This window comes from Arvicanthis niloticus, chromosome 16, assembly GCF_011762505.2.
Source record: "Arvicanthis niloticus isolate mArvNil1 chromosome 16, mArvNil1.pat.X, whole genome shotgun sequence".
In the NCBI taxonomy this organism is placed as follows: domain Eukaryota; kingdom Metazoa; phylum Chordata; class Mammalia; order Rodentia; family Muridae; genus Arvicanthis; species Arvicanthis niloticus.
Window position 1 is genome coordinate 72,051,627 of NC_047673.1, and position 12,479 is coordinate 72,064,105.

The window sequence follows — 12,479 nt, forward strand, 5'->3', positions numbered from 1 at the left end:
GCTTGTTCTCCAGGGCTTGCTCAGCCTAATTTCTTATAGAACTCAGGACCACTAGCCCAGGGGTATACCCACCCACTGTCACTCCCCATCAATCACTAATTTAGAAAATTTCCTACAGGCTTGAGTATAGCCTGACCTTATGGAGGGGTTTTCTCAATTGAGGCTTCCTCCTCTTAAAGGATCCTAGCTTTATATCAATTGGGCTTAAAACTAGCCAAAATGGGCTGGGAAGATGGTTCAGTGGTTAAGAGCACTCACTGTTCTTCTGAAGGTCTTGAGTTCAAATTCCAGGACCCACATGCAGCTTACAACTGTCTGATCTTGTGTTCTAGTGTGCAGATATACATTCAGACAGAGTACACATATACACACATACACACATACACACACACACACACATACACACATACACACATACACATATACACACATATGTGGGGCGGTGGGCTGTGAGAAGCAGCTGGGTGCTTGGTTGAGTATGAGCTTGGAACCCCGGACCATTATTGGATGGCAAGACTTTGTTCTGCTCTGGGGCCCTGGTTCTTTTCATTTAGCTTCAGCCCTCCATAGCCCCTCCCACAGAGAGGTCTATGGCCATCAGTCCTGAGGACAGGCCTCAGGCCCTAGAGAGATTTATATACTAATGAGATACCTGAAGGCCAGAGGGTGGAGCCAATTAAGCATTCTTCCTCAGCACCCCCCTCCCCCCATTTAACTCAGGTCTGCCCTGGGTTTGTGGGGAGGCATGCATACAGATCCATCCACCATCTGCCATGACATTAAAGCCTGTAAAAACCCAAGGACTTTCTCATGTCATTGGGACCACACTGTGAGAAAACATGGAGAAATCTTTAATGAGCCACTGTGCCTAACTTGAGGAACCCCCTGTGTTCCCAGCCTACACACATACACATATACATATATTTAAAACTAGTCAGAACAAGCATGGGCTGTGTTTTTATTTGTTTATTGGTCATCTGAATATGTTTTATGTCTTCATGTTTTGTGTTTAAAAATTCTGAGCTGTTTCTTTTCTTACTGAGTTGAAGAGCAAGTTCTTAGTTCGCCCTGGACTGACATCTTTCAGCAGCTATTCATAGAGAAGTTTTTTCTCCTAATCTGGAGTTCATCATTTTGTACACTTTAAAGGCTCCTTTCAAAGAACAGGAACTTCTCTTTTAGATAAAGATCCATTTACTGTTTATTTCTTGTGGGTTTATGCTTCTGTCATAAGAAATATTGCCTGTTCCTGGGCCAGTGATACGGCTTATCAGGCAAAAGCACTTAACACACAGGTCTGACCCCATTCTCACACTAATAATGAACTAATTAATATATTTTTAAAAAACATTTTTTAAAAAGACTTGCAAAAATTTTAATTCAGCATGGGAGGTTGTGTGTGTGTGTGTGTGTATGTGTTGTTGTTTTCTGTAGAAGTATAGTTTGAATTTTTAGATTTAGATTGATGATCCATTGGAAACTCTAGTCACCCTTCATAGTTTGGGGAGTTGGTTGCAGGGCCTCACAGATAAAACCCATGGGTGCTAATGTCCCCAAACACCTGACATTTGAAACAACTTATGCAAGGCTCCCACTTGTGCTCGGTCAGCTCTAGTTTTTCTGTAGCACCTGAGATACAATGCATGTCTGCATAACAGTCTTTTTTACTGTTTTTTGAGACAGGTATTTGAAAAGTCTACCTTTTCTGCTATGAGTGACAAACCTTTTCTCTGTCTTCATCTGTCTCATCAGCTGTAGAGAATAGCCTCCTATGTTAACTGGCTTCTAAGCAACAAGCCTACATTTCTCATGGCTCTACAGACTGAGAAGGGGAAGGTTAAGGTTTGGTTTCAGATAAGGTCCATCTTTCTGGTTCATATAAGATGCTTCATGTGGTAGGAGGGGCTAGATTCTTTTTCAGGCTTCTGATGTAAGGGCAGTAATCACCCAGGGTTCCAACTTCTACCACTGATTTCTTGGAGTCTATAATTAACATGTGAATGGAGGTTTAGAGTGTAGATACCCAGGTCATAAGCCTCTGCTTCATTGTTCTGGTTTGTTGGGAACAACATCTGTTCTTTTATCAAAGAAGTCCGGTCAGACTAGTGCAATCCTTTTACACATTATCATCCACAAAAATGTTACACAGATAACACTGATGTGAATTTCCACAAATTTAGCTTGCAATTTCTAAATGTTTTTAAACTGTCTGTTTCATGTTAGAAGTTAGGGAATGCTGTATTCTTTTTGGCACTACAGGATAGTGCCAAACATTTGACTTTGTTCAGTTTGGGAGGCAAGGAAGATGAATTTCTAAGGTGTATGAACTGAGAATTGTAAGCTGAGAGCAACCCATTCCTCTCCAAATTGCTTTGGGTGGTGGTGTTTTGTCACAGCAATAGAGACCCTCACTAAGATAACAGGCCAGACTCTGCATTTGGGAGTGGAAGCCAGACGAGCAAGAGCTCAGAGCTGTCCTTGGCTATAGAGTTAGAGGCCAGTTTGGTCTTTAAGACAAGATGATATTAGCAATATTAATCAAAGGTAAAAGGACAAGCTAGGTGGAAGAGTCCTTGTTCACATTACATTGATAAGGAAAATACCAACCACTTAAGCAGAAAAAAATAGATAAAAGAGTCAGACGTGATAGCATAAACCTTTAACCACAGCTCTCTGGAGGCAAAGGCAGGAGGATATTTGAGAGTTAAAGGCCAAATGAGTTCACACAGTGAGCTAGATGTAGCCATCCAGAGCTACAAAGTAAGTCCCAAATAAAACAGAAGGATAAGAGTCTGAACAAAGTTAACAGAAAGGGAAACAAACTTGTAAGTTGTAAGTAGACAAGAAAAGTGTCTTTCTGTTGTCTGAACTGTAATCTGTGGCTGTCCGCACCTTGGCTGGTGAAAAAGATCCACTCCTGTGTTCAGAAATATCTGGGATTACACCCACTGTGCTAGCATAATCACAGACTCAAGTTTTCTGATGTACTTTTGGTGCTATACATTGCTGACATGGACGGTGAATGAGCATGTCTCCCACCCAGTTTTGTGTGTCTCCCTTTTGCCTAAGAAAGGCCCTTGCCACTAGGGCAGTGAGTGATGTCTGGTTGGTGTGACATGCCCAGGACAGATGGCCGCAGCTTCCGCATTGAAAAAAATAACATAGATACTGTTTGTTACCGATGACCTTGAGCGGCTCGTCTTGTTTTCGAACATTGTAGCATATGGAGGAGGAGCCCCAACTCTTTAAATGAACAATTTATAATTCTTCATCTGGTTTTGAAAAGGTACTTTGAACATAACGTAAAAGGCTGGAAGTGTATCTCAGTGTGAAGAGCTTGTCCAGCTCGCATAAGCTTCTGGGCTCAATGCTGATGTGTGGGCGAAATTAGAAAACACCCCTAGCTATATTAGCTTGAAGTTTTAGGCTTCTTGACAGTAAAGAGTGCTGTTTAAGCTTGCCAGCCTCACCTCCCTCTTTTCTCTGAGAGCACCAAGCATAACGTTCATGTCCTGGTAAGGAGATGTCTTAGACGAACAGGCAGTGGTAACTGGACATGTCCGACTAGATCTGCTCACTGAAAATACCAGTCTTTGTTTCCTGGGGGAATCTGCATTTTTAACATGAATTTCAAAAAATACAGGAAGTATGATTATCTGGGTACATATCTCCTTCTGGATGCTTCTTAGAGAATGTGACAGTGTGTGTCAACTCCTACTCTTGTCCCTGAGGGGTACGGAGAGTTCTAAGGTAAAAGGCTACCAGAGAGTGGATGAGAAGGTAGAAGGCCCAGCATGCACCATAGCCATCAATTTTTCAAGATCACAGTGATTATCAAGATGGATAACCATCTGGCCTTCAAGAACCTCTCTTCTGCTCTGCCTACAATGCAGCTTCTCTTTGCTCTCAGCATCAGGGTAGAAGTCTTCAGTGCTTCTGGCTGCCCACCCATTACTTATCACCCAGAGATGCCTCAGATGTGAGTCCTCTGTTTTTACAAGCTTTGCAGGAATGTAGGTGTCCCATCCCACCACTGTGGGAACATCAGAGTGAAGCTGGTCCAATGTCCTGTGGGATGGAAAACTATGCCAGGAAGTTTGGTAAGGTAGAGCAGGTTGAGACCCAGAGACTCAGTAGGCACACACCTGAGGCTTTAGGCAACTCCTAGCTCCCTGCCAGACTCCTAACTTGCTTCTCACATAGAAGAAATGTGTTCTATGGTCACATAGGCTCAAATCAGAGTTCTCCATGCTGATGTAGTACCTAGAGGCCCGGTGGGCTTAGCCAATAAGCTTCCCTTCCCAGAAATTCCTCCCTGCAAAAGGTATTTAATCTCAGGCCCATCCTGAGAAGTGGGGTATGGTTTTGAGCATCCATTTTCCACCATGACAATAAACTGGTTAGAACCATCTCTTTTGTCAAGACCTGCTGTGATGAACCTGGAGGAACCTTTGTCTACAGAGCACAGCTTTATTCTCCAGTAGAAGGCCTCTCTGTGCTTCCAGCCACAGCTGCCACCAAGCCTGCCTCTTAAGGACAATCACCCACTGGGACAAGCCGGGTTCCTCCCCTCCCCACCCCCCTGCCCTGGGCTAGATGCTGTTCCCAGCCCTCCCTCCCTCCATCCGACTCGTTCTCTGCTCCAGTGGTGGAGCAGACACGAGTCAACCTCATCCCATCTGCTGAACTCAGGGTGGCTTCTCCTCAACACAGACAGGCCTTGTCAGCTTCTGTGGAACACCTCTCAGTGGCCTGACTCTGGTAGTGTGTGGACTTTGTAGCCTGACACCATCTTTACCACCCCCCTTCTCTTGGCTCAGCTGGATTTATTTCCTCTTAAACATTGTTCTTTTACCACTGAACCTTCAGACAAGGTAACCCCTTTTCCTAGAATATGTCATCCCTACCACCTACATTGCCAATTTTCGTTTAAGTCTCTCTTGAGAAGCTTTGCCCAGTCCCTCTGCTTATAGCTCAGACTGAATCATGTGCTGGCCACACCTAACTTACACCAGCTCAAGAACTAGATGGAAGGGGTCTTGGGTGCAGGACCCTGCTCCTTCTTTACACATTTGGCACTCATTATATAAGGTTATAGAAGTGATCTTTTATGGATGATGTATGTTGTGTTACATGTATGTTTGCAGGGGTGCTTACCTGTGATTTCACATATCACAGTTACCTTCTTTTCTGAGACAAGATCTCTCACTGAACTCTGGGCTTGCCATTTTGGGAAAAAACAGCAAGCCCTCAGAATCGGGTCATCTTTGACACCACCCCATAGCACTGCAACTGCAGGTGTATGCCTCCATGCCCAGTTTTATGTGGGTGCTGGAGATCCTGGTTCATGTCCTCATGCTCACTCAGCAAGCCCTTTACCAGCTGAGCTGTGTCCCGCGGGGATGAGAGTTCTTGGAGGCTCATTTGGCTGGGTCACAGCTTGGGTTGGATGGTAGTCTCGGTGAGTTCTTCTGTGGGAAATTAGACAGCGGCTCTACAGACAAAGGCTTGCTCCAATGTTTTCTATGGCGGATTTCAAAGAAGAGAAATAGTCCATGGTCTTAAGATATTTATTGTCATGGTGGAAAATGGATAAAAACATACCCCAGGGCAGGCCTGGGTTTAAATATCTTTTGCAAGGAGGAGGGTCTGGGAAGGAATGTTTAATTGGCTATGCCCCTCTGGCCTTTAGGTATCTCATTAATATGGAGATTTGGCTTGAGGCTCTGTAGTCACGCCCTCTACCCGCGGAGGGACTAGTGGGCGTTGTCCTACCTGACTGGAGAACCCCAATCTATGGAGGTCTTCTTGTCAGGAGCCCTGGGTCTGGGAGCTGGCGAAATGCATGCTGTCCCTCAGGATCAGCTGGGGTCTCCGGTTATTTCTAGCCAGTGCTTGACCTGCAACCATGCAGTCCTTTCATGGTCCTACACTAGCGCAGCTCTTTATAAAACCACAGCTCTAATTACCGGCTCCCACTGTACAGCGAGCAAAACCTGCTCTCCCGCTCCGGCTGATGGGAGCCTGATGGTGCACACCGGACCTTCCCTCCCAGGCTCCATGAGTTCGATAGCTGAATTCTCAAAAGTAATATTGCAGAACACAGGACGAGTTTCATGGTAACAGTTTTAGAAGTGGAGACTCTGGATGATTGGCAGAGTTTAGGGAGCTCTCAGAAAAGCAGTTCCTCAAACTAAAAAAAGGTTAGTTTATAAAAGGGATCAAACAAATTACTTTGATGCTTTTTTGAGTAGAGACCTCAATAAGTGATGTTTTCACTGCCTCCTTTATTCCTAGCTCAGACTCTTAAGTCCCTTATTTCTCCCTGCCTCTGTCTAGTTTCGATTCGTGTATTTAAATGAAGTCAGTTGTGTCTACTTTGATCTGAAAGTCTGTGGCTTCAGAGTATCAAAGGGTTTGCTGTTGTCTGGTAGTATGGGGTGCAGAAAACAGAGAGAGATGCATGTTAGCTTACTAATGCACCAAACCAAGTACTCGATTTAGCTATTTCCTATGGGAATTTAGAAATAAAAACAAAAACAGAGCCAGTTGGTGGTGCCTTTAATCTCAGCAATCGGGAGGCAGAGGTAGGTGGATCTCTGAGTTTGAGGCCAACCTGGTCTCCAGAGCAAGTTCCAGGACAGCCAGGCTTACACAGAGAAACCCTATCTCAACAACAACAACAACAACAACAACAAAAACCCCAATAAACAAAAACAAACAAACAAAAAAATCCCACCATTCCATGGAAGTTTACAGTGTTGGGGATAAAGACATACAGTGAGGGTTTTCTCGGCCACTATATCCCGTGTCCTGTCTCTGTGTGCTGTCATCTGCCTCCCACACACATCCCGCTCTCCAACCCCGTCCATGTTCAACACCAGACTTGTCCCATTTGTCCCTTCCCTCAGTCCTCCCCACCTTAGATTGTTTGAAAGCAAATGCAGAAGCTGTATCACTCAAAAAAATTTTTTTAAAGCTTATTTTTCATTTTATGTGTATGGATGTTTTGCTCAAATGTATTTCTGTGTGTCACATGCCAAAAGAGTCCCCGTGTTGAGAGGGGGAAGTGCACATGGGTTCCCACCCCTAACCAAGAAGTGCTGTGCAGTCATTGATGCCGCTGGCCAAGGAAAAACCCGTTTTCTCTAACGGAATCTCTCTGGGATGATTAATCACACTGCCCGGCGACCAGAAGTAAGTTGTCCAACACAGAACAAACTCACTGGCAGTTTTGCAGATGTTTTGTCTCATTTTGCTTTATTTGGGTTTTTTTTTGGGGGGGTCGTCTTATTGGTTTTTTTTTGCTTGTTTATTTTGATTTCCATTTTGTGTGTGTTTCATGTTTTTGTTTATTTTTGCCTTTTTTGAGAAAAGAGAGAGAGAACATAAAGTTAGATGGAGAGTGAGGTGGAGAGAGTCTGGGAGGAATTCAGGAAGGTGAAAACATGACTGAAATACCTTGCACAATTTTTTTCAATACATAAAAAAGAGGCTATGCTAAGTAGCCGTGCCACAGTCTGTCTGTAGTGTGTTGCCTGATTCACGTGTCCTCTTATGGTAGCTGTTGAATGAAAATGCTACAAATGCCCTTAGGTTGCCTGTGTGTCGGCATTTCTTTGCTGTATGATACAACAATCTTCTGGGGGCTCACGTGGACCTCATGGCTCACCCGTTACATCAGAGTCTCTAGGTGGGGACTGGGTGGCTCAGCTCAAGTGTCCTCAGGTTTGGGACCAATAAGATGGCTCATTGGGTAGAGGTGCTTATTGCTGAGAGTCTTATCATCCGAGCTTTGATTCCCCAGGCCCCACATAGTGTCAAGAAAACACCAAGTTGCAAGTTGTTCTCTGACCTTTACAAGTGTGGGGACACACACACACACACACACACAAAAATAAATGTCAAAAACAAAAAGCCTTCTCTGGTGGCTGATGTCCCACCACAGTAGAAACCTCCTGAGACTTTAGTTTAGAGACGAGACCTCTACGCCAGGGCCCAGATCGTCACCAGCCCAGGAGCACACACTATCCATGCCCACACACGGGGAACTTGGGCCCAGTTTCATTTATGTTGCTTCTGCTTTGCTGTCTCCCTGTTCTGCATGGTGTTTTCCCAGTCTTGCAATGTGCACTGTGAAAGTTATGACCAGACACAAGACACACAGGGTATGGTTCCCCATCGCTCTCTCTCTCTTACATACAGCACAGCTCAGAGTGCACTACGAGGACAGGAGAGGACAGGTGTGGACAGGGATATGGAACTGTTGCTCCTTGGACCCCCAGCCTTCTTAGTGCTCAGAAGTACCTTCCAGTATTCCATATGTTGGAGTCAGGGAGTGCAAGGGCCCAGGGGATTTGATTCTTCGCTGAAACACTCTTGTGATGGAGGCTTTTCATTACAGCACCCACTAGCCAGCCAGTGCTGACACAAATCACTCCAGGCTCAATTTTTGACCCTTCTCATTTTCAGAGATGCTGTCCACTTTGATGGTTTCTGACCTGTGTGGGGTAGCGAGATCCCAGCTGATGCCTCCTGGCAGCTGTGTGTATTCACATCCCCTCCACCTCATCTCAAGAAACTGCTGGAGGATGTGTTCCATCTAAATGAGGAAGTGAATTGAAGGGAAGGGCAGAGAGCCTCTCAGAGGGATGGAGGACCTCAAGGGTCATAGCTGTAGTCCCCACAAAAGGGGGGGTGCAGTGCAGAAGGCCCTGAGTCATAGTGCAGACTGTGTCTGTCTTGATGGTGGACAGATGCCAAGTATTCTGGTGTGGCTCATATACAACATACCCTGCTTCTCCTGGTATGTCTCATGTACGACATACCCTGCTTCTCCTGGTGTGTCTCATATACGACATACCCTGCTTCTCCTGGTGTGTCTCATATACGACATACCCTGCTTCTCCTGGCACCTGAGGATACTGATGTTTCTTCAGGCAACTGTTTGAGTGTCTCAGTGGTGAGTAAGAAAACCAAGGTGGTTTTTGTCCTTTGACTAAGTTTTTCCTGGAAAAACAGCACACGCTGTGGTCTGAACCCTTGGAGAGGCTCAAGTGCCAGGGGACTTGAAACTTGACAGCATTCTATTCTGCTCCACAGTTCTGCTGCCTCGAACTCTGTGGGTGTTCCACCACCCTTTCCTCACTGGGTCAGGTGCGTGCTTCACGCTCAGCTTCTCAAAGTTATTTTCTAGGGAGTCACACAAAAGTCCACAATTCAAAGAAATTCTAGGGAGTGGTTAGCAGCCAGGCCAGGATAAGGGTGTCTTCTGAACACGGAGAGTGTGATGAGCTCCAGGGTCTTCCTGTACCTGTGATTTTCTTCAGGTACCTGCTGTTTCCTGTCTCCTTGGGCATTGGGCTTCACCTTAATACCACTCTCCCATGCACACAGGCATCTGGTGCTCTGTGTTCTACACAATGAAAGCATTTTAGAGTTAAGGATTATTTCTGGAAAAGAATCCAGAAATTTTCTATTAAATTAAGTGTTGAACACAGAGTCAAGCGTGTCCTAAATCATCCAGGTAATTTTGTGCCACCAGCTTAAGTCTCAGTCTATAGAAGGTAAATACTGGGCCTGTGAATCTTGGCTGCCTCCGACCTTGACTCACTGAGCAAACAAATTCACCTTCCATAACAAGTGTGATGTGGAAAGCCCATTGATACCTACCTTGGTACAAAATACACTTGGTGGATTGTTTGAGGCACAAAACAAAACAGAAAATGTGTGGGGTTTGTACCCGCTTCCCCAACACACTTTTTCCTTTGTTTTTCCTTTCCCTGGAGCCAAGTCTGAGTCAGCCCATGTGGCTGGCTGGCTGTTTGTTGGGTGGACTCATTACAAGGAAATGTTCCCCCTGTGGTCATCACAGGTGCTTTTTGCTGTTGTTTTTTGCAGAGGGGATAGAGAAAGACATTTAAATGTTGGGAGTCAACCAGGTGGTCCATTCCTTTAATTCCCAAACTTGGGAGGCAGAGGCAGAGGCAGGAGGATTTCTGTGAGTTCAAGGCCAGCCTGGTCTGCACAGCAAGTTCCAGGACAACTTAATACATAGAGAGACCCTGTCTAAAAAAAAAAAAAAAAAAAAAAAAGTGTTCAGAGTTAGTGCTGTCCTGGAAGGAATCACGTGTCAAGGAGAGGCAGGAACACACAGGAATACAAGGAGCAAATCCCAGGAATCCTCTGTTCCTCTGTGGTTTTGCTTAGCACATGACACAGCTGCAGAAACTCTGGAGTGACTTTTGCCTCCCTAAAGAACTGTATCCCCTCCCCTAACACTCATGCACCAGAATCCAGAACATTTGGGTGGCAGTTTGAAATGAAGCCACCTCCACTTCAGGTAATTCTAATCTTTTTTTTTTTTTTTTAATTATCACCAGGGTATAATATTGTAATTTTGAGTTCACAGTCCATGTATAAATTGAAAGTAAAAGGTGGACAGACAGAACTGTAAGAGGGAGGAGAGATTCCATTAGTTTGTTCAACAAATATTTATTGACTGGTAGCTCAACTACTTGGTGGCAATAGAGCTACGCACCCAAGCACGGTTCCTGCCTAATAGGTTGTCCTTCCTTAGGGGCGAGGAGAGAGAGAGAAGAGTAAACGTATGTGTAGCTATGTGCAGACACATGTGTGAAACACAGCATGCACTATGAAGAAGGCATGGAGAAGTTGTGTGTGTTGGAGGTGAGGGTGGTCAGTACAGAGGTCAGTCAGGATGGATAAAGTGGTGTCTACAGGAAGTGAGTTACATCACTTCTTGGGGGAAGAGTGTTTAAGGTTAGCCTGAGCTGTACAGTGAAATCTTTTCTTGACAAAAGCAGAAGTTGGAGAAACACATACGTGTGTTGGTGGTCTGCATAGTTGCAGTTAAACTTCACAGCTCTTCCAGGTAATGTGGTAGAAAATGGTGGTGGTATCGTGTTCCAAGGGTATATATATATATATATATATATATATATATATATATATATATACTTTGTGTGGTGTCAGAAAGTGACCTTCCAGACTCTTGTGCATCATGTGTAAGGGCAGGTGGTTTCTATCACCAAGTTCCTCGAAAACAACTTAAGTAACTATGGCCTTGAGGCCCACGTCAAAGGTGTTTGTCACAGCTCAGCAACATGGCTTTGAAAGTTAAAAATGAATTAAAAACCAGTGAGATCAGAGTGTGATTGTGGTTCTGTCAATTTAAATAATACAAGGCTGACTGACAGACAGGACAGGCTGACTGACTGACAGACAGGATAGCTGCTTCCCATCACTCTTCCTTATGACCACAGGCCCCAAGAACATGAATGTCATTCAAACCCAATGCACTGCTGGGAGTCACTGCCTGGAGAGTAAGGGACAGAGCTAAGTGGCACTGCTCTCATTTGGTCCTTTAGAGCAGCTCTAGGAAGGTAGGACAGTGGTACAGCTGGGACTGAACCCAGCACTCAGGGTCACCTGAGGCTCCTTTCACATCCTGAGGGTAGGTGACTGGGGACAACAGGACAGGGACTCAGGGACTTGTACCATGTTCCTATTTGATAACAAACAAAAACCACCCCAACTCATCTGACTAGAGAAATCCTTAGGGCCAAACATCACAAGATGTTCAGAGTGGTCACCTTTGAGGTAGACTGTCACTTGTATACGGTTTTTGCTGCTGTTCTGTGAATTTTCCACAGTTAACCACAGAGAACTGAGCCATTCCCACAAATATTCTGAATGGCTCTCTAGAGAATGCACTGGCCAGCCATCGTGTCCCCAGTTCCCCACAGGTACTGGAGTCAGCAACAGGCAGAGTATGCAAGGTCCCTGCCCTTTTACAGGTTACCCTCTCTGGTCACTCTGCTGGGAGATATTTACACCATAAGCCTTCATTACATTTTTCATGATTATAAGTTTTCCTGTAAGTGGACTTTTCGGTAGGCATGAGCAAATTCACTCTACGGTCTTCCTGGCACCTTTTTTTTTTTTTTTTTTTTTTTTTCCTTTTTTCTGCAGTCTGAGGGGTTGTCAGGGGTACTTCCATCCTAGGGCCTCTGAGACCTGCTTAGAGAATGACACTGGAGAGGTGATGTGACACCACTGGGACCCAGTAGCAGTTTCTGAGCAGATCCACTTAAGACCTTTTGTGTAGACTTCTTTCCGGATTTCTTTTTGCTTCATGCTTTCTCTACTCTTGCTCCAACAGCACATCTGAAGTATTCCCAGGGAACACTCAGCACAGAGACGCAGGGCTTGGTGAGTGTGGGTCTTCTGGCTCCTCAGAGGGTGTTTATAAAGTATCTTGTAACGCAGGCTGGGGCATAGCTTGGTTTGTAGTGTGCAGAGCTAACATAGAGATGGTTCCCCAGCAGAGCATAAAATCAAGTGTGGTGGCACATGCCTGTAACTGTAGCTCTCCACAGGGAGAGGCGACAACAGGTTATCCTTCACTAGGTAGCTAGTTCAAAGCCAGCTTGGGCTATGCAAGCTCTGTCTTCAGT